The 22,015-nt window shown below is 44.7% G+C and overlaps 1 protein-coding gene across 1 annotated transcript in view; it reads right to left on the bottom strand.

Moving 5' to 3' along the window:
- The window catches only part of LOC101931388 (ATP-dependent translocase ABCB1-like), a 432,036-nt gene that overhangs the window by 4,654 nt on the left and 405,367 nt on the right, over positions 1-22,015 (bottom strand). The window lies entirely within an intron of this gene.

Here is a 22,015-nt window from a genome sequence, read left to right as displayed (position 1 = left end):
TGTGTGTGGAAAACATAGTTCCTGCCCCTGGGAGTTCACTCTCTAAATAGTGTCATTTAAACACATAGTACGCAGGATGAACATAGTACAAGGCGAACATCAGATCTCAGATTGGGTTAAACATTTTTACTTTGGTGGATTATTCATAGTTTTCAAGGACAACTATGTTTTAAGTGTAGGTTTGAATAAGGAAAGGGTAGCTGATTGGCTCTTTTATGTAGGAAGGGAGCTCTGAGTATAAGAGGTAGCAAGGAAGAAGACTTGAAGACAAGGGTGAGTGAAGGAGATGTTAGGAGAGACTGTGGAAGCCTCCTCTGATGCCTGGGGGATGGGACAGCTCTAGGACCACAATACCAGCACTGCAAGTACAATGGGCTCTTACAGCACCTAGATAACTGGACTTTCAAGGTTCAAACTCTTTGGGCCAAATCTTAGCTTCACTGAAGTAAAAGGCAGCTGCTTCACTGGCATCAGGATTTGGCCCAGAGTGGTTTCACTTTCAATTAACGTCTTTTATCCGCAAGAAGATATTTCCCCGGGAGCATTAATAGTCTGGGCATGTGGAGCTGATTCAGAAAAGTAGTCGAGCACTTGTGTGATTTAAAGTTGTGCACATGAATTACTGGCATGCTTACAGTATGTGCCTGAGTCCTTTTCTGAATTGAGGCCACTATGCGAAAGCTAGAATTCTAAAGCAATTTCAAGTTTCTGAAAGGCTGGTTCAGCTTGTAAAAGCATTTATGAAAAGCACTGAGAGACAATATGAAATGTGTTCAGTTTACAAATACAAAGATGAGTTTCTAACTGTCAACACTGGACTTTGAAAGACAAGCTGGGTTCTTTCCATCTCACGTATAATCACCAGGAACAAAAGTTACGTCCTCATTAATACTTGTGCAACCCCTTTGACTTGAATGAGGTTACTCAAATGTTGTATGCAGTGTTGTTATAGCCGTGTCAGTCCCAGGATATTAGAGAGTCAACGTGGGTGAAGTAATATCTTTTATTGGACCAACTTCTGTTGGTGAGAGAGAGACAAGCTTTCGAGCTTATACAGAACTGAAGAAGAGCTCTGTGTAAGCTTGACAGCTTGTCTCTCTCACCAACAGAATTTGGTTCAATGAAAGATATTAACTCGCCCACCTTGACTCTCTGTTACACAGATGTAACCGACTGGAACTTAGCAAACAGGTCTGCTGATAATGCACAAGAAGGAATAGACTCTCACTCACTCTCCCCCACAGCTGCATAGTTTACAGGCCTAAAAAGCAGCGAAAACATACTTATATTACTAAAGAAAGCAGTTATAACTCTGGGCTAGTCTTCACTACCAGGGAGATGGACACTGCTGCAATTGATTTAGCGGGTGTCGATAGCAGAGTGCTCTCTGATCGAGTCTGATACTCCACCGGAACGAGAAGAGTAAGGTAAGTCAATGGGTGAGCATCTCCCATCAATGCAGCACAATGAAGACACCGCGGTAAGTCGACCTCAGCTACATCAAACTCAATTACATTATTCTAGGGTGACCAGACAGCACATGTGAAAAATCGAGACAGAGGGTGGGGGATAATAGGAGACTATATAAGAAAAAGACCCAAAAATCAGGACTGTCCCTATAAAATCAGGACATCTGGTCATCCTACATTATTCACATAGCTGGAGTAGCGTAACTTAGGTCGACTTACCCCAGTAGTGTAGACAAGGCCTCAGAATACATCCAACGGACACAACAGGAGAATGAAATGTCATTCTTCCAGTCATTTTTCAAAACAGAACCGCACTTAAAAGTATTCTATTAATTTCTCAAGCAAAAAGGTATTAAATGGCACTGGGCAAATATAAAATTATTAAGTTATTGCTGTTAAATTTTACCCTCCCTGTCTGGTCCTGTCTTCTGTGACATTGCAAAAGGCAATTTAACAAGATTAATACAATTAAGGACAATACAGTACCACCAGGTTTGTTAGTTTCAAGGACTTTCTGAATTGCCTTACCAGTTTTGTACCCTCTTCACAATAGCTGTCAATTAAGGGTTTCTGATCCAAAAGCTGAAAGATTCGTTGGGAAGAAACTTTAGCTTTGCCAAAATCTGGTGCCAAAGAAGTGGACTGCCCAACATTGATAACACCGTATAAAACTGAGAAAAAGGCTCTGAAAACCAAACACAAAACATCTTTCAGTTCATCTAAAGAGAGACTTTTTTATTATTGTTCATAAATTACAAATATTGTTTTCCTTATTTAAAACAAACAGACTTAACACTATCTATAAATCTGAGAAGTGTGACATTTTTACAACTTTATTGTTTAGAAAAATGACACAGAAAGGATTAGAAACAGAGGTTTACAGCTACAAACATTTTTAGGGGTGACTTAGGCCTGGTCCACACTACGAGTTTAGGTCGACTTTAGCAGCGTTAAATCGAATTAAGCCTGGACACATCCACACGACGAAGCCCTTTTTTTCGACTTAAAGGGTCCTTTAAACCGGTTTCTTTACTCCACCTCCGACGAGGGGATTAGTGCTAAAATCGGCCTTTGCGAGTCAGATTTGGGGTAGTGTGGACGGAATTGGACGTTATTGGCCTCCTGGAGCTATCCCACAGTGCCTCATTGTGACCGCTTTGGACAGCGCTCTCAACTCAGATGCACTGACCAGGTAGACAGGAAAAGCCCTGCGAACTTTTGAATTTCATTTCCTGTTTGCCCAGCGTGGAGAGCACAGGTGACCACGCAGAGCTCATCAGCACAGGTAACCATGATGGAGTCCCAGGATCGCAAAAGAACTCCAGCATGGACCGAACGGGAGGTACGGGATCTGCTCGCCATATGGGGAGACGAATCAGTGCTAGCTGAACTCAGTAGCAGTAAACGAAATGGCAAAATATTAGAAAAAGTCTCAAAGGGCCATGAAGGACAGAGGCCATAACAGGGACGCACAGCAGTGCCGCGTGAAAATTAAGGAGCTAAGGCAAGCCTACCACAAAGCCAGAGAGGCAAACAGAAGGTCTGGGGCAGGTCCGCAAACATGCCGCTTCTACGCGGAGCTGCATGCCATTCTAGGGGGTGCAGCCACCACTACCCCAACCATGTGCTTTGTCTCCATCAATGGAGAATCACGCAACAGGGAAGCGGGTTCAGGGTACGCGGAAGATGATGATGATTAAGACAATGAAGATAGCTCACAGCAAGGAAGCGGAGAAACCGGTTTCCCCAACAGCCAGGATATGTTTATCATCCTGGACCTGGAACCAGTAACCCCCGAACTCACCCAAGCCGTGCTCCCAGACCCTGAGGGCACACAAGGGACCTCTGGTGAGTGTACCTTTGTAAATATTACACACAGTTTAAAAGCAAGCATGTTTAATGATTAATGATTAATTTGCCCTGGCAATCGCGGCCAGTACAGCTACTGGAAAAGTCTGTTAACGTGTATGGGGATGGAGCGGAAATCCTCCAGGGACATCTCCAGAAAGCTCTCCTTCATGTACTCCCAAAGCCTTTGCAAAAGGTTTCTGAGGAGGGCTGCCTTATCCTGTCCACCATGGTAGGACACTTTACCACGCCAGGCCAGTAGCACGTAGTCTGGAATCATTGCATAACAAAGCATGGCAGTGTATGGTCCGGTGTTTGCTGGCATGCAGACAACATCCATTCCTTATCTCTCTTTGTTATCCTCAGGAGAGTGATATCATTCACGGTCACCTGGTTGAAATGGGGTGATTTTATTAAGGGGACATTCAGAGGTGTCCATTCCTGCTCTGCTGATCAGAAATGTTCCCCGCTGTTAGCCACGCGATGGGGGGGAGGGATGAAGTGATCATCCCAGAGAATTAAGTGTGTGTGTGGGGGGGTGTAGTTGGGTTTGTGCTGCATGTTAACTTGGATACCGCAGCCCCTCCTTTTACATTGCAAACCCATTTTAAATGGCCAACCCAACGGGTCCTTGGTATGGGAAATGAGGGCGCTGCTGTTTGAAGGTTAAAAAAGCCAAAAGACTGTGGCTTACTATGGCTGCCTGCAAGCCGAATTCTGTTGCCTGGCACTGCGTGAGTGATCTCTCACACCAAACCAGCAGGCCCCCAATATAAGAGGAAAAATGCGACCGTGTAACGAAAGCACATGTGCTGTGTAATGTGAACAGCAAAATTTAACGTGAAAGAGTATACCCATTGTTCTCTAAAATGTCTTTTTTAACCACCACTCCCTTCTCCTCCACCAGCTGCAAATGTTTCTCCTTCGCAAAGGCTAGTGAAGATTAGTAGGAGAAAATGGCGGACTCGAGATGATATGTTCTCGGAGCTCCAGATGTCTTCCCACGCTGACAGAGCACAGCAGAATGCATGGAGGCAGTCAATGTCAGAGTTCAAAAAAGCACAATATGAACGAGAGGAGAGGTGGCGGGCTGAATCGCGGGCTGAAGAGAGCAAGTGGCGGGCTGAAGAGGATAGGTGGCGTCAGCTTGCTGACAGAAGGCAAGAGTCGATGCTCCGGCTGCTGGAGCATCAAACTGAAATGCTCCAGCATATGGTTGAGCTGCAGGAAAGGCAGTAGGAGCAGAGACCGCCACTACAGCCCCTGTTTAACCAACAGCCCTCCTCCCCAAGTTCCATTGCCTCCTCACCCAGACACCGAAGACCTTGGCAGTTATCCCCATAGTTGTGTGATGAATTAATAAAGAATGTATGAATGTGAAGTAACAATGACTTTATTGTCTCTGCAAGCGGTGCTCGAAGGGGGGAGGGGAGGGTGGTTAGCTTACAGGAAAGTAGAGTGAACCGGGGGTGGGGGTGGGAGGCTTCATCAAGGAGAAAAACAGAAGTTTCACACTGTAGCCTGGCCAGTCACAAAACTCATGTTCAAAGCTTCTCTGATGCGCACGGCGCCCTGCTGTACTCTTCTAACCACCCTGGTGTCTGGCTGCGCGTAATCAGCGGCCAGGCGATTTGCCTCAACCTCCCATCCTGCCATAAATATCTCCCCTTTACTCTCACAGATATTGTGGAGCGCACAGCAAGCAGCAATAACAATTGGAATATTGGCTTCGCTGAGGTCTATTCGAGTCAGTAAACTGCGCCAGTGTGCTTTTAAACGTCCAAATGCACATTCCACCACCATTTGGCACTTGCTCAGCCTATAGTTGAACAGGTCCTGACTCCTGTCCAGGCTGCCTGTGTACAGCTTCATGAGCCATGGCATTAAGGGGTAGGCTGGGTCCCCAAGGATAACGATAGGCATTTCAACATCCCCAACGGTTATTTTCTGGTCCGGGAAGTCCCTTCATCCAGCTTTTGAAACAGACCAGAGTTCCTGAAGACGCGAGCATCATGTACCTTTCCCGGCCATCCCACGTTGATGTTAGTGAAACGTCCCTTGTGATCCACCAGGGCTTGCAGCAGCATTGAAAAGTACCCCTTGCGGTTTATGTACTCGGTGGCTTGGTGCTCCAGTGACAAGATAGGGATATGGGTTCCGTCTATCGCCCCACCACAGTTTGGGAATCCCATTGCAGCAAAGTCATCCACTATGACCTGCATGTTTCCCAGAGTCACTACCCTTGATATCAGCAGGTCTTTGATTGCGTTGGCTACTTGGATCACAGCAGCCCCCACAGTAGATCTGCCCACTCCTAATTGATTCCCGACTGACCGGTAGCTGTCTGGCCTTGCAAGCTTCAACAGGGCTATCGCCACTCGCTTCTCAACTGTGAGAGCTGCTCTCATCCTGGTATTCTGGCGCTTCAGGGCAGGGGAAAGCAAGTCACAAAATTCCATGAAAATGCCCTTAGGCATGCGAAAGTTTCGCAGCCACTGGGAATCATCCCACACCTGCAACAGGATGCGGTCCCACCAGTCTGTGCTTGTTTCCCGGGCCCAGAATTGGCGTTTCACACCATGAACCTGCCCCAGTAACACCATGATTTGCACATTGCTGGGGCCTGTACTTTGTGAGAGGTCTATGTCCATGTCAATTTCCTCATCACTCTCGTCGCCGCGCTGCAATCACTGCAATCGCCTCCTCGCCTGGTTTTGCTTTGGCATGTTCTGGCTCTGCATATACTCCAGAACAATGTGCGTGGTGTTCATAGTGCTCATAATTGCCGCGGTGATCTGAGCAGGCTCCATGATCCCAGTGCTATGGCGTCTGTGCTGAAAAAAGGCACTAAACTATTGTCTGATGGACGGAGGGAGGGAGGCAGGGAGGGGCAAGTGACGACATGGCTTACAGGTACAGGGAATTAAAATCAACAAAGATGGCTGTGCATCAGGGAGAAACACAAACAACTGTCACACAGAATGCCCCCCCCCCCAAAGATTGAACTCAAAACCCTGGGTTAAGCAGGCCATTGATTTCACGGAGGGAGGGGGAAGCAAATGAATACAGAACAAATCTGGTCCATCTATTTTTTACATCTTAAGCTGGCAGCAGACGTTGCAGCATGACTGATGGCCATCGGCATCTTCTGGATGCTTGGCAGAAAATGATGTACTACGACTGCTAGCCATCATCGTCAAGACGGTTCAATAGGCCAGGAGACAAAACATGTCTGCCCAGGTGCCTCTGATTGAACTTACTGAGGAATACGACGAAGACGGATACCAGTCGTAATACACCATCCACTGCCAAAAGGCAAGGAGCTGCTGCTGTGTAGCAATGCAGCCCCACGTCTGCCAGCACCCAGACAGCCGATGACAGCTATCAGTCATACTGCACCGTGTACTGCCAAAAGGCAATTAGCTGCTGCTGTGTAGCAATGCAGTACCACGTCTGCCGGCACCCAGATGACATATGGTGACGGTGAGCTGAGCTGAGCTTAGCGTGCTCTATGCTTGCCGTAGTATGTTGTCTGCACAGGTAACCCAGGTAAAAAGTCGCGAATCGATTGTCTGCCGTTGCTCTGACAGAGGGGGAAGGGCCTGACAACATGTACCCAGAACCACCCGCGACACTGTTTTTGCAGCATCAGGCATTGGGATCTCAACCCAGAATTCCAATGGGCAGCGGAGACTGCAGGAACTGTGGGATAGCTACCCACAGTGCAATGCTCCGGAAGTCGACGCTAGCCTCAGTACTGTGGACGTGTTCCGCCAACTTAATGCACTTAGAGCATTTTATGTGGGGACACACACAATCGACTGTACAAAACCGATTTCTATAAAACCGGCTTCTATAAATACAACCTGATTTCGTAGTGTAGACATACCCTAATGGTATGTAATTTCTCCACGCAGAAGCATTTCATAAAGCTCATTGTCTGCAATGAAGTGTCAACAGTAAAAGTTTCTCCATAGTAAATAAACTGAGCCAGGCTCTATACATGCCAACACACCTGTTTCAAGCTTCCTCTCCCAGAAATAACCCTTCTGCCTGAATTAAACTCCTGACCAGATTCTAAAATGTTTGACCTCTTGCACTATTGCCTCAGTAACTAGACTGATACACAATTACCATGTGTTGAAATCACTGTCTTTGGACTGATGTGTACTCACATAAATACATTTTCAAAGTTTGTATAACAATTAGCAATGAGCCATGCCCCGAATCTGAAGATTGCTGCAGCGAGAAAGTAGTTTGCACATTGGGGTATTCCATAGGTAAGTCCATATAGTGGGGCTTTTGTTAGAGAGTCCCTGATAAAAAAAAAAGATTTATGTTAAAGGAAAATGAAATGCCAAGAACAGAGACTGGCCGGGAGAAGGTCACACCTTTGTATTAGGGGTGGCAAACCATATACCTCACTCACTCAAATAATAAATAATAATTAATAAAGCTGCATGCTAGGGGCTCCATGAAGGTGCCTCTGGAGAGAACTTAGGGCAAATGAGACCCCTTCATCCCAACCAGCTGTTTGTTGGATAGGACCTTATGATAAAATTCCCTTTAATAGTCATAACATTTTAACACTTGAATGCTGGTTTCCAGAATAAATGTTTATGGATGGCCAAGGATCTGACACAAAGCAAATTGATAATTTCGATAAGTCTCTTATGATCTTTGAATGCTTGAATTTTTGGACAATTTGGATAAATGTAGTGGTCACCATAGAACAGTGAATGTGTACAACACAGCATAACTGAAGCACTGCAGATATTGCCTGTTCTGAGTACAGGAGGGGAAAAAGTAGCAACTCAGACCCCCTGTACAGTGGTGACTTTTAAATGGTGACCAATGTTGTTGTGTGGGATGGTAAAACTGAATCACCTTAATTACGTGCAAACCTTGCTGTGACAAAGAAACTGGCAAAATTATTTTTCAACAGAAAACGCAATTTCTGCATATTTGAAAATTTCCATTGGGAAAAAGGTAACAAAATATTTTATTCTGGGTTGGTTTGACCTGAATTGAAATATTTCTGCTTTGCACCCATAGCCATGTGACTCCGATAATGCATTATGCCAGTCAGTCAGAGGGGAGACCACACTGCATCATGAGAGATATACTCCAACCAGGGAGCCTGGCCCATAAGAGAGGCAATGTTCCAAAACAGGGAAATGCAGTTTGATGTTGAACTAGATAGAAACTAAAAGTTTCAGGTTAGTTAAACAAAAGAAAATTAAATATTTCAATTATTTGGGAATATAAAAATATTTTGTTTGGAGAAAAATGCAAAAATGGAATGATTTGCCATTTCTAAATTGAAATTTTTCTAAAAAACTTTTCTTTCTGTGAAAAAAAATTGATATATTTTCACATTTTGTCCCACTTCAGAGCAAAACAGAGGTTGAAATATTAGAATTTCCCACAGGATAGAAATTCAGATTTTCACTCATCTCTAGTGCTCATATATTTTTAAAATGTTTTCCAAAATAGTTTCTCTAAAAATCATAATATTGTGATACAATGATCTGAGAAGACTAGAGACAAGTACTAAAGCTGAGAGTCCCATTTCTCCAATGAAATATAGATTTTTTTTCTCATACTGATGGTTTATAGAATATTGAATCCTAAAACTGTCATTGGCAGAGGACTACCATTTTCAATCCCTACTTTTACTTAAAGCATATTTAAGGGGAAAGAAACAAAATGGACAGTAGATCATTTCATTTAAATAAAATGGAGACGAGGAAAATGTCTGACATATTTGGATATTAGAAGTTAGCCCCTGCAGTGGTTAGCTTGTAGAGAGTGAATGAAAAGGCCAAAGGGGAAAAAGAAATGCATCTTATTTCAAGACCTGCAAGTCCTTACTTGTAGTTAAAGTCATAATATATGGTGACGTTATGTAGTATAAAGTCTTTGCCACTTGACCCACGAAGCTCATTCTGCTGCAGTATTTGTGAAGCAAGTAAATATCCCATATTCATGTTAATAAAAACTTTATACCAGGTCATTACATTCTCTCTCACACACAAATATTACATCACATACAATAGCATCTAGGAACGTATTTTAAAGAAACGGAGTAAATACATTTTACCCTGCCAAAATCTTTTCAAATCATTTATATGTTTAATATTTTCAGTCTGAAAATGAATGTAATATGAATAAATCTTGAGTAGTTTTAAATTAAGAAAATATGTATTCATTGCTTTTAAAAAACAGCATTGTCTGAGAGCAAATCCTACCTGTATGGACCATTCAAACTTGCATTATATCTCTCATAGAATGCATCTTCACTAGTTAATGAAGCCACAGTTCTTATATTTTCAACCGCTTCCATTGAAATCTAAATCAGGAGACAAGACAGATATGAAGTATTCTCTTATGTTTGAGTCTACTCCTACCACTACATAGTTAGCACATCTATAGCACTTTTCATCTTTCGCTCTCCAAGTGTTTTTCTTTTAAAAAAAGGAGATTAAGTATCATTCTCAGGAAAACTGAGGCACAACCATTAAATTATTTGCCTAAGGTCACACAGTGGTCTTTCTACTAAGCCAACGTGGCTGCTATGTGATTCCTAAGTACTCCTCCCCCCCACCTGTCCATTTTGTTGCACAGCAGCATTAGCTGGCACTATAGAAGCCATTAAAAGGTAAGAAGTTGCTCCTTGCTCTGAGTACACACATCCCAGGCAGCAGCTCACTGGAGGGCTGCATGCGACCTTGGTTATACAGCCTGAGCGGGACATTGAGCTGGGTGAGCCCCAAACTCCTGCTACCCACCCCCAGTGGGGACTCCTGCTCCTGCTTCTGCCAGGCTTCCCCAGCCATGTGCCAGGCCCACCCAGTCCTTCCCTCCTCCAAACCAGGCCCATCCCCCACACACTTTGGCCAGCACTCCCACAGGGGTGACGTGTATCTTTGCTTTTCATTTTCTGGATTTCAGATGTTTGAATTTGCATATTCTTTAGCCCCCCTGATCCTGGCTTCATTGGGGGGCAAGGTGAGAGGCTCAGAAACTCCAAGAAGAGCAGGGTCCCTAGATCCCAGCTCACATGGAGGAGCAGGGCTCCCCTAGATCCAAGCACATTCACAGAAGGGGAGAATTCTGGGCTGACAGCCCACCCCAAATCCTCAACTTCCTCTGCCACCCCTCACATTCCCCATCCTCTCCACTCACACTCCCCCAATCCCCACCCTCCCCCTTATTTGAGCCCCCAACCCTTTCTCCCTCCCCCACCACCCATCCTCATTTATCCCCATCCTCATGTGTCGGCTTCCTCCTTTCCCCAGGGGTGCTCAAACCCCCACTCAGCTCCAGGCCCCACCCCCACTCCACCCAGTCCCCCAAAGCCCCATCCCGCCTCTTCCCACCCTGCTTATTCCCACCCAGTTCCTCCCCCTACCCCGAGCGCACTTCATCCCCACTGCTTTCCCTTTCCCCCCAGCACACCGCAAAACAGCAGATTGTGGTGGGCAGGAAGCGCTGGGAGGGAGAGGGAAGGAGTTGATCGGCGGGGCCACCGGTGGGCGGCAGGCGCTGGGTGGGGGAAGGGACGGAGCTGGCTGCCAGTGGGTGCTAAGCATCCATCAATTTTTTTCCACCCACAGAGTCAGCACCTATGCCCCAATCCCTTGCGCTAGACCCCAAATAGCCCCTTCTTCACACTTACTCTTACATGGCAATCACCCCTTGTAATTAATTTTCTTTTCAAACACAGTTTGAAACCCTTCTTAATTATCAGCTGTGCTCAGAGTCCATTTCTCCAAATTAAAACAAAAGTTTACATTTCATTTTCAGATTTCTGCTCAGGGTGAGCTTACAACTTCAAAGTTGCTAGAATCTGTGAACTTAATTTTTCCCCCCTGGAGGCTGTGGGGAACCCCACACTCAAATGACCCATCTTTGGATCACTCACCCTACCCGACGCTTTCATGACACATAGCAAATTTCAAGACAATCTGTGTAAACACAAAGATTTTAACATACTTAGTAGTCATCCTTTAAACAGGAAGGGCTTCCCCACCTTAGCTAGAGCAGAGCTGGTGCTCAGTTGTAATGCTGTATAAAATTAGAAGGCCAGTGGAGCAGAGGCACTCCACACATCCATCAGCATCATAATAGTCTCAAAAAGAACAGGAATACTTGTGGCACCTTAGAGACTAACAAATTTGTTAGTCTCTAAGGTGCCACAAGTACTCCTGTTCTTTTTGAGGATACAGACTAACACGGCTGCTACCCTGAAACCTGTCATAATAGTCTGAGAGAGCTGTGAAATGGCCCATTCATTTCAATGAGATGTTCTCAGCTGAAAGTGAACACCCAGCCTGAATTCAGCCAGAATCTAGCTCTGAGTAGGGTGACCAGACAGCACGTGTGAAAAATTGGGACAGGGGTGGGGAGTAATAGGCACCTATATAAGACAAAGCCCTGAATATCAGGACAGTCTGTGAACTGTCACTAGCTGGGGGAGTTCAGGAACAAACACTTACTGTGCATCTCTTCAGTCTATCCAGCTGCTTTGACCATAGTCTACCTGCAAATCCTTTGAGGTTCGCTTTACATACGTGCTCAGTGTAACTTGTGGAGTGCTTGACCTTTACTCAAGAGCCTACATGGCCGAACTCTTTTGCTGATAATGTTCCGAATCTTGCTTCCCCCAAAGGGCTAGTGGATGCCATGCATTCTCTGGGGTCACCCTCAAGTGAGTGAGACCCTTGTGCCGGGATCAGACCCGTGGTCTGATCTCTAGATGTGGGCAAAAAAACATTTCTAGAATAACCTTTAGAAAAACTGTTTATTGGATGGGAAACAACATCTCATGAACCCCAACATCAAATGACCCCAAGTTTGGATCACTACACGTATCTTGCACTCCGATAAGGTTCACGAATTTATAGTGGTGCACCTCAGGAGACGGCAGGGTAGGGTTAGTGACCCAAACTTGACATCTGTTGAGCCAGACGTTCTGGAGATATAATCCCTAAAAACAGCCATTTTTAAAAAAAAGTTTCTAGGTGGTGGGTGTTTAAAAAAAAACAAAAATTTAGAGCTAGAACTCTAGATCTAGAATTCATAGGTAGATACTAAGGACTGGAAGATGAATCATAGACCACTGGATGGCTGTGAACTCACCCTTCAATTAACACTGCTAAAGAGAAGTTAATTACAACACCCACCTAAGACAAAAGGAATTTTGAACTGAGTGGCTGGAGATTGCTACAATGTGAGAGTCATAGGAGGTAATTTCTTTTGGGGAGAAATGCAATGAAAGCATTTGGGTGGAAAATTGGATGTGTAAACTTTCTTGGAATGAGGGTTGCCAAACCTCCAGGATTGTCCTGGAGTTTCCCGGAATTAAAGTATCAGAGGAGTAGCCGTGTTAGTCTGTATCCACAAAGCCACCAGACTCCTCGTTGTTTTTCAGGAATTAAAGATTAATCTTTAAAGATTGTGTCATGTGAGGAAACCTCCAGGAATAGGTTCAACTAGAATTGGCAACCCTGCTGGGAGGGTGGATTGGGGTAACTAGGAATAGGTGGTAGGGGAGATCAGCGGTTCAGGTGATGGAGGCACGTGACCCCCCAGCTCTGCCAGTGCACCCCCAGCCGTGCACTGCAACCCATGTGCCCCCTTTGCCAATAAACTTAAGCCATCCTGCACCTCAACTTTCCTGCACCCCAACCCCCAGCTTGGTCTTGGCATCCTAACCCCCTGCATCCCACAGCTGTCTTTGCACCCCAACCCCTCATTCACCCCAACTTTCCTGCAGCCCCAGCCCTTCCAGTGTACCCCAACCTTTCTATACCCCACCTCTACCAGTGCACCTGACCCGTTGCACCTCCCAGCTCTGTCAGTGCACCCCAACACTACAGGAAACCTACTGGACGCACATTAATTTGAGAGTTCATGGCCTACCAGAAACCATTACAAGCTCTGACATCACACTGTTCTTGGAGATGGGGCACATCTATCGGAAAGGGGTCAGAGGATTTTTCTCTCAAACATAAAATTGTCAGTGTTTTGGAACACAAACCCTATCTGTGATTTCTCCTACCAGCCTGCTAGAAACTCCACCCTCTAGCCATTCTGAAACATGACCAGGAACACTATGCCACTGGAACACAGCTGTCCTTCACCCCAGGCACTGCATGTGAGTCAGATTAGAGGAGGAAGGAAGTGACAGCAATAGAAAAGTTAGTACACAGGGAGAGGTGTTCCCTGCTTGCAATAGGGAGGCCTCTGTATGGTAGTGGGGACGGGGGAATGCAGTGACTGGGTCAGAGGTATGGTGGGGGAGGTGTGCTGAAGCAGGGCTGGTGAGGCACAGCTGATGAATGTGTGTGTCAGGGGGTGCAGCTGGCTCAGAATGCTAATTGTGGAACACTAGATGTACAACTGCCTCTATGGCCACTACCTCCTAACACCACCAGAGCTTTTCCTGTTTTAAAAAAAAAAAAACATCTTGGAAATTCCATGGCAAAGAACGCCATTAAATGCAGAGTTAAGGTTGCTTGTGGGTATGTCGTACCCCTGCAGAATGCTGTGTGGAACAAAACTGAAACTACTGAAAACCAGGAGATGCACAAGTAAGGTTGTGCATGCAATCTTACCTCTGCCCTCTTTCCGCAGTGCCCAGTTAACACACATACCTTTGCTCTGCCAACCCCACAGCTGCTGACATGTACAAGCTCTTCACGTCCTTTTACAACCCATTCACTGTCACCCACAGGATTCCATCTAACAATATTACAGGACAAGAAAGGAAAAAAAAAAAAAGGCTGCCCACCCCATGTTCCATTTGTTCCTTGGAGCTGGCAGTAGCCAATGGGAATTATTTGCATATACTCCAGTTGCAATCAGGATGCTAGGTGTACCTACACTAAATGGTGGAGACGATAGTTGGGCCTGCTTGGTAAGTGTGTTGGTGATGTAAGGACGTGTGGATCACTCTGAGGTATGTGAGAGAGCAGAGCAGAGCTTCGGACAGGAGGAACTCTGTGTTTTCCACCCTCCGATGTCTGAACAAAGGGAGGAGCTAGGTATGTACCTTCATGATCCTGTGTGCATCAGTATAGTGCAGAATCATTAGCAGGGCACAGGGGCTGTATAAGAAAGGGTATTTTCAGTAGCGAGCTGGCATATGAGCAATCTAAGCATTTATTATCTATGCACACTCCAGGCAAAGTGAGTGTGCTCAGTGGCAGATGGAGCTGAACTGAAGAGCAGAGGAAGTAGTTAGCTCTGCTTGGTAGGTGTGTTAGCGAGATCTATGGATGACTTGGAGATGTGTGACAGAGCTGTGACTGAGATATGAGGAGATGTGTGTGTGTGTGTGTGTGTGTGTGTGTGTGTGTGTGTGTGTGTGTGTGTGTGTGTGTGTGTGTGTGGAAAGGCAGGAAGTGCATGTACCTTCAGGATGAAGTATGTCTCAGTTCTGTGTGGAATTGTGTAGGTTATGTCAGTAACAGGGCACGGGGTTTTAATTACAAAGGATATTGTCAGCTGTGAGGTGGAATGTGAAAGGATTCTAATGCTTTCAGAATGGCTAAGTGAAAGTGTAGGTTGAGATGGTATCCTGTATGTAACAGTAGCCCTACACTTAAGCTGGGAGGTGCGAGTCCCAGCTCGCATAGATGTACCCACTGTGCATAGCTAGGGTGGAACGAGCACTGGCTTGAGCTACCCGCCTGAGTACAAACTCACCCAGACCCCCTGGGCACGTACTACTTGTGAGGCTCGCCCAAGCCACCGTCCTGGCTACACTGCTCTTTTTAGTGCACTAGCTCAAGCAGAACTAGCATGGGTATGTCTATGAGACCTGGGAATCACCTCCCAGCTGAGATGTACCATCAGGGCACGGGAGCTGCAAAAGGCTGTAAAGTGGTTCTCACATTGTACATGTATGATATTCTTTCTGGGGAGTTCGCGAAGTGTGACAGTGAAGTGGAACCTTCTGAATCTTTATAGTGCCATGGGCCAGTGACAGTACATGCACAGTGAGGCATAGCTGAAAGAGGCTACAGGGAAGCTAGCATGGTCAACCTTCCCCTACCCGTTTTTGTCCTTTCATAGTGTTAGATGGAATCCTGGGGGTGACATTGAATGGACTAGAGAAGAAAGTGAAGAGCTTGAATATTTCAGCAACTGTGGGGTCGGCAGAGTGAAGGTACGTGTGTTAACAGGGAGCACTGGGGAATTACTGAAAGAGGGCAGAGTTAAGATTGCATCAGCAACCTTAACTGTGCAATTCCTGATGTTCAGAAGTTTGAGTTTTGCTCAACTCAAGGTTCTCCAAGGGGATGACATGCCATCAAGCAACCTTAACTTTGTGCTAAAATTCAATGGCAAAAAAATGATGTTAAGGCAATATGAGTAACTGTGTGGATTTTAAAGCAATAAGAAAAGTCATCCTCAACCTTAATTAGAGTGGAGCTAGCATACCACTATAATAGAATGTTTCTCTTGATCACTATTTTATTTAATATATTTCAGAGTAATTTCTGTAGAAAATCATCACTGACAATGTTGTCCTTAAAACGATATAACATTATACCCATTTAGTTTATATTGGAGATCTTACTCTGCCGGCCTCTTCCAAAGCTTTTTGATCTTTTGATGCCTGACCAGCCACAGAGCTCAGTCGAATAGCACTTGCAGCAATAATGAAAGGAATGCAGGCCACGATAAGCAAAGTTAATCGCCAGTCATATACAAAAGCAATAATGACGGCGGTCAGAAGGGTAGAGGCAGTCTTAGTGAACAAGCCAAGTCGGCTTCCAGTAGCCTATGAAAAGCAAAAGAGTCCAAAGTTAATTCCTGAGACACAAAATAGAGATCAAATGTATGAAATCATTGTTCACTCAGGATCAAATGTTCAGAGGGAGAAGAATCGTAAATGTTGTGCATTTAAAATGGACAATTGTATATGCAAAAACCCACATGGACAATTACATATGCAAATACCCCTAGCTGTGGGTGAGGTTCAGGAAGCCTGATGAAAATGTGGCCACATGGGCTCAATTCAACAAAAATATCAGGGTCTTCCTGTGCCACAACAAGGCACAGAAATCATGAAGAGCCAACAGCCTCTAATTTGGGACCTGTCAGTTATTGGGTGCCCAGCTTAAGGCACCTAGGTCCTGATTTTCATAGGTGCTGTACATCAGCTGAAGATAATGGAAGCTGCAGGTTCCTTTAATTAGGCACTTTGTTTTCAGCAGTGTTAGCAGCAGGAAATGAGCGTTCACATCAAAGAGCTCTTCTCTCCCTGAGGATCTGCACATCCCTGTCATCAAGAAATGTAAAAGTGATAATTGGCACACCGGATCTGTGTAGACTGTGACAATACTCATGGCTCAGCTGAGAAAATAGTGGATTTTTCCAGCTGGTGACCAAAGTGGAAAATTGGGGGGGGTGGGAGGGGGAAATGATTCGATTAGATCTGAAACAATAAAAAAATTCTTTGGTCGAATAAAAAATAGTAATTTCAAATTGACCAAAACATTTTGGTTGACTAAAAACTCCCCCCGCCACACACACACTTTTTTTTGTATTGATTTGGCCATTTTGTGGTGTTTTTCTTCTCTTTTTTATTTGGTCAAATTTGAAAATGAAAAGCCATTTCAAAACAAAAGCAGAAATGGCATATGTTTAAATGGTCAAAATGAAACATTTAGACTTAAATCAAATCTCCCTTCCTATCTCTTTTGACTATTAGTCATATTTTACCTGAATTCATGAATAGATTTGGGGTCCCTAAAAATACATATTTCAGCAAAAATACCATTCACTGAAAACATGTTGGTCAGTTCTACTCATGCCTGCAGATGAAATGGAAAGTTTTGTGGAAACAATCCATCTTTCAAATATCGTACTGTGGACAAACCAAGAAAACCTTGGGTGGGAAATATGAGTCTTTCTTTGCTAGCCAAAGGCTTTCCTGCCCTCAAGAGACTTTTGTGTTCAATAAAATTATAAAACCAAACCAATGCCAAGATGAATTATTGCCATGTACTCTAGGGGCTTATACATAAAGATCACTTTGAGACTTCAGCTAGCACAACATACTTAGTTACTTAGCAGTAGCCGTGTTGATTCCAGGCGATTAGAGAGACAAGGTAGGTGAGGTAATATCTTTTATTGGCCCAGCTTCTCTTGGTGAAGAAGACCTAAAGAGCTCTGTGTAAGCTCGAACGCTTGCCTCCCTCACCAACAGAAGTTTGTACAATACAAGATATTACCTCACCCACCTTGTCTCTCACTCACTGATATTTCTTTGTTCTCCGGAGCAGGAGTTCTCACCCTTTTCCTTTCTGAGGTCCCCGCCCCCCCAACAAGCTATAAAAACTTCAATGCCCACAATAACTGGTTTTCTGCATATAAAAGCCAGGGCCGGCATTATGGGGTAGCAAACAGGGCAATTACCTGGGGCTCCATGTCACAGGACCCCCGCGAAGCTACATCGTTCAGGCTTTGGCTTCATCCCCATGTGGTGCGGCTCAGGGCTGTGGGCTTCAGCCCCATGAGGTGGGGCTTTGGCTTTCTGCCCTTGGCCCCAGCGAGTCTAATGCTGGCCCTGCTTTGCGGACCCCCTGAAACCTGCTCGCAGCCGGTTGAGAACCACTGCTCCGGAGAATGCAATGTTCTGATGTTCATTTTGATCTATTAAGCTTTTTTATAGTTTGGATCCCATGCACCTGTTTTACCTTGACAGCTGGGATGATGGACCTTATCCTCAAGAATTAAGTTGCAGTTTTTAAAGATTCAAGTAATTGTACATTTGGTCAAATATTTGATTGATTCCCACTCTGTGCTGGCCAGTAAAGAGGAGATGGGAGGGAGTATGAAATCTAGTGAGTCTGAGGATCTAGTGAGTTTAGTGAATCCGGGAGTCGAGGAAGCATTTTTTTAATTTTGTTAAGACAAGTGAAGTAGAAATTTAATTTTATTTTAAACTATTGAATAAATAAGGAAACTTATTACTCTTTGCTCATCAGTGAATTTATTTTAAAAAAGTATGGCTGATGCGTGAGAATTTTTTTGATGGAGTCGTGGTGAGAAGGAAAGGGGAGATTGGCAAATTCTGCCGAATTTGCCACTTACCTGCAGGATTTCCAGTGGTTCCTATCCTACACCACTCCCCCAAGTCACACAGTCCCTCGTGCTTCTGCCATCACTGATACTCTGTATTAATGACAACTCACTTCACCCCATAAAGCCCACATAAACCGGCTTTCTGTGTATGAAATGCAGTGGACAGAGCTGGGAAGAAGAAATGTACCCATGTCAACATGAGGCCAGGGCATTGGCTGCAATGCAATTCTCCCACACTACAGCCCCTCCAAGCAACTGAAGTGGGGCTTTAGGGCCACTTCATACACTGAAGACTTTGCTCCATCATGCAGTTTAAGTGGTGCAGAAGTGCTTGCACTGGTCCTTGGACATGGCTTACTTTTAGAGTTACTAAGGTGTTTACTTAGCCGCTTACAGCAAGGAAACGGAAGGTGTGCGAACATCTGCCGAAGCTTTAGAATTGTCATAAATTGGGACTAGTGAAACTGTTTCTGAGATGTTGATAGTGTGGTATTTAAATGTGTCAGCCAGTCTCTAGAGTAGATTTACCAACTCGTTTTCCAAAGTAACTTCATCATCCCTGGCCAACACTGCAATTCACATTTGTAAGCAAAACATACAAACAAAACCAAACATACCCCTTTGACTTGTGAAGCATCTGTAGCTAGTCTGGTTAACAAAACCCCTATGGTGTTTTTAGGATCGTCGTACCACCCAATCTCCTGCAAGGGAATAGATTGTTAAGTTATTTTTGCTTTTGCAAATGAAATGTTCTTATCGTAACTCAGACTTGTCAGGGTCATGAGTACAATGTATGGACATTTAAAGCTTGACTAGCACGTGTGTGTGGGGAAGAGAGAGAGCCAACATAAGCACTAAGATACTCACTCTTCTTTTGTGATGAATAACATTTGTCAGATAAACTGAAAACAATCTTAACAAACTATTCTTACCCTCAGAACATTAAACTGTTAACAATCCAGGTGCTAACAACTTCAAAGATTTTAGAATTTAGAGTCAAGTACGTGTCATGCACCATAATGAGGTTTCAGAGTGGTAGCCGTGTGAATCTGTATCAGCAAAAAGAACAAGGAGTACTTGTGGCACATGTACTCCTCGTTCTTTTTGCACCATAATGAGAGTGCCTTTCACGCCCATACCAACATCTAATAGGCACAGTGCTCCTCTCCTACACCTTTTATATTACACTGACTTCTGTAGAGCTATTCCTGATCTATATGGGTGCATGTGGGAGGAGAATCAGCTTTATTATCCTTAAAGGTAGTGGAAAAGAAGGAGAGGTTTGGTTTTTTTGTAATTTTCCCTCTCCTCCCCTATCCTCTTAGAATGCTCCAGTGCATATGCAGAACCCTGTGATACCAAGTGCTACCAATGGGTGTGCAGGGTGCCTAATAGTTCACCCACAGAGAATCCTCTGCAAGGAACAAATAGAGGTGTGTCCTTTCCCAGGGATCCATCAGCAGGGAGTATACAAGGACAGTCATGTTGCAACAGTATTATTGTAAATCAGTCCTGATCCAGCTGGTCATCTTGACTAGAGAAACCACTCTAGTGAGCAAAGATAATGCTTTGAGACCCTATATCTGTTATGATATGGTCCGTTTGCTATGGAGTTTGATGCAAACAGACCTAAACCTATTTATCTAAACATTTATATCATGACCATCAGGGTGAGATAGAGATTTAACTTCTTTTTTGTTAATCTTTGCAAATATACCAATGCATTCAGATACATGCATGTTTTATACACTCTTCAGTATGGTTGATATTGAAAGAGATGGCATCAAAATTAGACAGCTCTCCTAGCCGCACTGAGTTAATCTGTACATGCTTTTGCTTTATTTTGTTTCGCACATGTGCTCAGAGACTTGCCGCTTGTGCATTGTTAAAGTTTCACTAAAAGGATGGGTTCTTTCGAAGCTGTATTGGAGGGAGGCTCTACACAGGCTGCAGGGAACCAGGAATTTTGATGGTGTTATACAAACATCAGCCCACAAAAGTCATCTGGCTCACATGGCAGGAGTGCTGCATAGTTGCTGTCTATCGCTCTGACCCAGAAACGTGACCCATACCTGCTGAAGCAATGCTTTGAATGACAAAGATCGCAATCTCTTGGTCAGAAATTCTCCAGAATTTCCAAACATGAATCCCTGAAAAGGCAGAATGGGAAATAAAACAGTTGAATTGTATGTGCTGTGTATATTTAGAACAACCTGCTGTAAAGGTGATGATATTTCAACCACTCAGCCACACAGTTTACACAGTGTTGTGGTATATAGTTTCACATGTTAGTTTAAAGCAGGTGAAAGGTACCACACACATTCCTGGAAACTGAAGTTTCCTCGTACTGCCCCCCCACAGGCTTCCGCAGCCAGCTGCAGAGGTCAGCAGTGGAGTCACCTTCCCTGCTTACTCATTCCTCAGCCTCACTACTCGCTCTGCTATCTAACAGTGCCGACTGGGCTGGTGGTTTTTGTAACGTACACACCAATGTAGTGGAACTGGGCTGTGCCCAAACGCATTCCCCCTAGGACACAGAACGGTCAGCAGCACCTTTCAGACATTGCTGCCCTGGGCTGCTTTGTAACTGGCAATCGGGAAGGGTAAGGCTCTGTATTCCATATCAGCCACTTGAGTCATTCAGTGGCTTGGCTCTGGAACAGTTTCTAAGAAACACAGTGAATACAAAGTTGCATTATGTCCCCAACATACCTCTCTACGAGATCTGAAAATCTTGACCATAATGTATGTGACCAGATACTCAGCTTTGACTTTTCAATGTAGTGACGTTTACCTGGATTATGTGTGTTACTAAACTGATCACTCCCAGAACAAGAAACATTAGAGAAAGCAATGTGGTGTTTTTGCTCCTTTTTTCAGGGTCTGTTTCTTGAAAAGCCTATGTAAGAAAAGCACAAAGGCGATCACCAGTTACAATAGCTCAGGAAACACTATAGAAACTATTGAACTTCACCTTCTCTCAGCTCTTCCCCGGCACCTGAACTCTGCCATCTCTCAGCTTTCTGCTGTTGGCCAGGAGGTCACTCCACCTCTCCCAGCTGACCTGCCTCTCATCAGCTGATCCTTCTCCAACCCTCCACCAGACCCTCTCCTCATTTGCCTGGGAGCTGCAGTTCCACTAAACCCTGCCTCCAGGCTGCCACTTCACCAGCTCTTATCTGCCTTCCACTGAATGCTGTCACTCCGTCAGACCATCCACCTCCCCTTCAGCTGATTACAACACCCCTCTTCTCTTGCCTGAAGGTAAAAGATTCCCTCAACATCTTGCTCCAACCATTCCCCCTGCCTGCTGCTCCAACTCCCAGCAGCTTCCAACAATCATATACTAGAATCCAAAGGAAAACTCCATTTCTTTCCTGCAATGATTCAGAAATTACGGGGTTAATTATTCAGACGGTCCCATGGACGTCCCTGGTACTTACAACCATGTTGGAATGCAAGGTACCTTGAAGGAGCTTACTGTCCGAAGAGAATGGGTACAATGCAAAGAGTAGGGTCGGGTTCAAGGCAGGGAATGTGCACAACAGTGGAGAGTGGTAAATGAAAACTGAGTTTGATAAGGGAACGTGATT

Source organism: Chrysemys picta, chromosome 2 (genome assembly GCF_011386835.1).
Source record: "Chrysemys picta bellii isolate R12L10 chromosome 2, ASM1138683v2, whole genome shotgun sequence".
Lineage (NCBI taxonomy): Eukaryota > Metazoa > Chordata > Testudines > Emydidae > Chrysemys > Chrysemys picta.
Note: the sequence above shows the minus strand (reverse complement) of the source record. Positions and strands in the feature narration are given on the sequence as shown.